The sequence below is a fragment of the Oncorhynchus keta genome, unplaced genomic scaffold (assembly GCF_023373465.1).
Source record: "Oncorhynchus keta strain PuntledgeMale-10-30-2019 unplaced genomic scaffold, Oket_V2 Un_scaffold_20749_pilon_pilon, whole genome shotgun sequence".
In the NCBI taxonomy this organism is placed as follows: Eukaryota; Metazoa; Chordata; class Actinopteri; order Salmoniformes; family Salmonidae; genus Oncorhynchus; species Oncorhynchus keta.
The window spans coordinates 13,192-18,511 of NW_026290859.1; the positions used below are offsets into that span (position 1 = coordinate 13,192).

Here is a 5,320-nt window from a genome sequence, read left to right on the forward strand (position 1 = left end):
CCCTACCTTGTCACAACACAGGTGATTGGCTCAAATGCATTAAGAAGGAAAGAAATTCCACAAATGAACTTTTAACAAGGCACACCTGTTAATTGAAATGCATTCCAGGTGACTTCCTCATGAAGCTGGCTGAGAGAATACAAAGCTTTCATCAAGGCAAAGGGTGGCTACTTTAAAAAATCTAAAATATATTTTTGATGTCTTCACTATTATTCTACAATGTAGAAAATAGTACAAATTAAGAAAAATCCTGGAAGGAGTTGGTGTTCAAACCTTTGACTGGTTCTGTATTATCACACCAACTGACTGGTTCTTCTGATGTTGTTCACACAGGAGACCATGTTGAGACATTCTCTACATCCAGAGAGCAACAGCAGGAAGATCCAGAGCTAAGAGGTCTCACCACTGCCCACATTGTGAGGAGAATTTTCCAATTCTATCAAAACTAAAAGTACACTTAAAAATACACACAGGAGACAATCTGTATTCCTGTACTGACTGTGGGAAGAGATTCACAACATCAAGGGCTCTGACACTTCATCAGAGAGTGCACACTGGAGAGAAGCCTTACTACTGCTCCTACTGTGGGAAATGCTTCACAACATCGTCTGAGTTAACAGTTCACCAGAGAACACACACTGGAGAAAAGCCTTACATCTGCTCTGACTGTGGGAAGAGTTTTTCCCACCTGTGTAACTTTAAAGCACACCAACGTATACATGCAGGAGAGAAGCCGTTCTCCTGCTCTGACTGTGGGAAGAGTTTCTCTCAACAGAACCATTTAAAGTCACACCAACGTATACACACAGGAGAGAAGCCTTACTACTGCTCTGACTGTAGGAAGAGTTTTTCCCACCTGTGTAACTTTAAAGCACACCAACGTATACATGCAGGAGAGAAGCCGTTCTCCTGCTCTGACTGTGGGAAGAGTTTCTCTCAACAGAACCATTTAAAGTCACACCAACGTATACACACAGGAGAGAAGCCTTACTACTGCTCTGACTGTGGGAAGAGTTTCTCTCGATTGGATACTTTAAAATCACATGAACGTATACATACAGGAAAGAAGCGTTACTACTGCTCCGACTGTAGGAAGAGTTTCTCCCACCAGGGTAGCTTAAAAACACCAACGTTTACATACAGCAGAGAAGCCTTACTCCTGCTCTGACTGTGGAAAATGCTTCACAACATCATCTGATCTAAAAGTTCACCAGAGAACACACACTGGAGAGAAGCCTTACATCTGCTCTGACTGTGGGAGGAGGTTCTCTCAACAGAACCATTTAAACACACATCAACGTATACACACAGGAGAGAAGCCATACTACTGCTCTGTCTGTGGGACGAGTTTCTCTCAACAGAGCAACTTAAAAACACACCAACGTATGCATAAAGGAGAGAAGCCTTACTCCTGCTCTGTCTGTGGGAAGAGTTTCTCTCAACAGAGCAACTTAAAAACACACCAACGTATACATAAAGAACAGATGCCTCATCAGTTCTCTCAGACCAGCTAAGATTAAAATAACTCCCATCACTCAATTTTCATCTCATTGCTTGAGTTGGACTGAAATAGGTGCCGGTAGTGTTTTGTATTTAGCTTCCACAACATACATCATTCATAAGTAAATGATCTGTTATAGAATATCAATTGGTATGTGTTATTCACTGACATGTGGACTTTAACTTCATTGTGTTCTGTGACATTTTAATCACTGCGTTGTAGAGATGATCTCTTTATCTATGTATGTTGCTATTGTGAGGTTAACACACGTCTAGCAGATTTAATTAGTCTGTCATAGGTTGTTATTCTATTCGTATTATACGGTAATTCATCAGTTCTGCCCCACAAAGGAAAATGTCAATAAACTCAATGATGAACTTTATGGTCTGCAGATTCAGTTTGTTATAGTTTCCATGGTTAGTTTCCATAGTTAGTTTCCATAGTTAGTTTCCATGGTTAGTTTCCATGGTTTCCATAGTTAGTTTCCATGGTTAGTTTCCATAGTTTCCATAGTTAGTTTCCATGGTTAGTTTCCATGTTGTTGGAGACTCGGGTTGTTACACTGTTATTAACATTACAATTATCAAATTACAATTACAATTATCAAATTGCATCCGTCAATAGTTCTTTCTTTTTTTTACTACTACAGAATTTTTCAGTTTCAGAGAAGTATTTTTAACTATTGGACAAGTAAAAAATAATTTGGACAAGTGGCAAGAAAAGCTCATGTCCAGCCCTGACATACTTACGAAGGTGCAAACTTGAACTATATATATATACTAAAGTATGTGGACACCCCTTCAAATTAGTGGATTCGGCTATTTCAGCCACAGCCGTTGCTGACAGGTGTATAGAATCGAGCACACCGCCATGCAATCTCCACAGACAAACATTGGCAGTAGAATGGCCTTACTGAAGAGCTCAGTGACTTTCAAAGTGGCACCGTCATAGGATGCCACCTTTCCAACAAGTCAGTTTGTCAAATTTCTGCCATGCTAGAGCTGCCCCAGTCAACTGTAAGTGCTGTTCTTGTGAAGTGGAAACGTCTACGAGCAACAATGTCTCAGCCGCTAAGTGGTAGTGCATAAAAATCATCTTTCCTCGGTTGCAACACTCACTACTGAGTTCCAAACTGCCTCTGGAAGCAACGTCAACACAATAACTGTTTGTCTGGAGCTCCATGAAATGGGTTTCCATGGCCTAACAGCCACACACAAGCCTAAGATCACCATGCACAATGCTAAGCGTCGGCTGGAGTGGTGTAAAGCTCGCCGCCATTGGACTCTGGAGCAGTGAAAACGCATTCTCTGGAATGATAAATCACGCCTTACCATCTGGCAGTCCGACGGACGAATCTGGGTTATGGCAGATGCTAGGAGAACGCTACCTGCCCGAATGCAACTGTAACGTTTGGTGGAGGGGGAATAATGGTCTGGGGCTGTTTTTTATGGTTCGGGCAAAACCCCTCAGTTCTAGTGAAGGGAAATCTAACACTACAGTATACAATGGCAACAGTTTGGGCAAGGGCCTTTCCCGTTTCAGCATGACGATGCCCCTGTGCACAAAGCAAGGTCCATATTGAAATGGTTTTGTCAAGATCGGTGTGGAAGAAATTGACTGGCCTGCACAGAGCTCTGACCTGAACCCCATCAAACACCTCTGGGATGAATTGGAACGCAGACTGCGAGCCAGGCCTAATCGCCCAACATCAGTGCCCGACCTCGCTAATGCTTTTTTTGCAAGCCTCCGCAGCAATGTCCCAACATCTAGTGGAAATCCTTCCCAGAAGAGTGGCGGCTCTTATAGCAGCAAAGTGGGGACCAACTCCATATTAATGCCCATGAGATGTAGTGTATTTTTCTATTGTGACACAAAAGTTACAAAACCCCCAAAAAATAAACTTGTTGGTTGCATAAGTATTCACCCCCAAGTCAATACTTAGTAGAAGCACCGTTGGCAGTAATTACAGCTGCGAGTCTTTCTGGGTAAGTCTTTAAGAACTTTGCATATCTGAATCCTGACATTTTTGCCAATTTTTCTTGGGAAAATTACTTAAGCGCTTTCAAGTTGGATGGGGAACATTAGTCAACAGCAATTTCAAAGGCCACAGATTCTCAATTGGATTCAGATCTCGCCTTTTTTCAGCAATGGCTTCCATAAAGCCCAGCTTTGTGGAATGTACAGGTGGTAGTTGTCCCATGGCCGGTTTCTCCCATCTCAGCTGTGGATCTCCAGCTCCTTCACAGTTACCATTGGCCTCTTGGTTGCTTCTCGGTCTAATACCTTCCTTACCAGGTCACTGAGTTTTGGTGGACGGCCTTCTTTAGTCAGAAGTAGTGCTTGTGCCATATCCAGACAGAGTAAAAGACAAGCTACCTTTCCACTCCAGACAGAGTAAAAGACAAGCTACCTTTACACTCCAGACAGAGTAAAAGACAAGCTACCTTTACACTCCAGACAGAGTAAAAGACAAGCTACCTTTACACTCCAGACAGAGTAAAAGACAAGCTACCTTTACACTCCAGACAGAGTAAAAGACAAGCTACCTTTACACTCCAGACAGAGTAAAAGACAAGCTACCTTTACACTCCAGACAGAGTAAAGACAAGCTACCTTTACACTCCAGACAGAGTAAAAGACAAGCTACCTTTACACTCCAGACAGAGTAAAAGACAAGCTACCTTTACACTCCAGACAGAGTAAAAGACAAGCTACCTTTACACTCCAGACAGAGTAAAAGACAAGCTACCTTTACACTCCAGACAGAGTAAAAGACAAGCTACCTTTACACTCCAGACAGAGTAAAGACAAGCTACCTTTACACTCCAGACAGAGTAAAAGACAAGCTACCTTTACACTCCAGACAGAGTAAAAGACAAGCTACCTTTACACTCCAGACAGAGTAAAAGACAAGCTACCTTTACACTCCAGACAGAGTAAAAGACAAGCTACCTTTACACTCCAGACAGAGTAAAAGACAAGCTACCTTTACACTCCAGACAGAGTAAAAGACAAGCTACCTTTACACTCCAGACAGAGTAAAAGACAAGCTACCTTTACACTCCAGACAGAGTAAAAGACAAGCTACCTTTACACTCCAGACAGAGTAAAAGACAAGCTACCTTTACACTCCAGACAGAGTAAAAGACAAGCTACCTTTACACTCCAGACAGAGTAAAAGACAAGCTACCTTTACACTCCAGACAGAGTAAAAGACAAGCTACCTTTCCACTCCAGACAGAGTAAAAGACAAGCTACCTTTCCACTCCAGACAGAGTAAAAGACAAGCTACCTTTCCACTCCAGACAGAGTAAAAGACAAGCTACCTTTCCACTCCAGACAGAGTAAAAGACAAGCTACCTTTCCACTCCAGACAGAGTAAAAGACAAGCTACATTTCCACTCCAGACAGAGTAAAAGACAAGCTACCTTTCCACTCAGACAGAGTGAAAAGACAAGCTACCTTTCCACTCCAGACAGAGTAAAAGACAAGCTACCTTTCCACTCCAGACAGAGTAAAAGACAAGCTTCCTTTCCACTCCAGACAGAGTAAAAGACAAGCTACCTTTCCACTCCAGACAGAGTAAAAGACAAGCTACCTCCAGACAGAGTAAAAGACAAGCTACCTTTCCACTCCAGACAGAGTAAAAGACAAGCTACCTTTCCACTCCAGACAGAGTAAAAGACAAGCTACCTTTCCACTCCAGACAGAGTAAAAGACAAGCTACCTTTCCACTCCAGACAGAGTAAAAGACAAGCTACCTTTCCACTCCAGACAGAGTAAAAGACAAGCTACCGTTCCACTCCAGACAGAGTAAAA

At 42.5% G+C, this 5,320-nt stretch overlaps 1 pseudogene; it reads left to right on the forward strand.

Moving 5' to 3' along the window:
- The first annotated feature begins 346 nt into the window (after positions 1-346).
- LOC127928083 (zinc finger protein 239-like) lies at positions 347-1,881 on the forward strand (annotated as a pseudogene).
- The last annotated feature ends 3,439 nt before the right edge of the window (positions 1,882-5,320 follow it).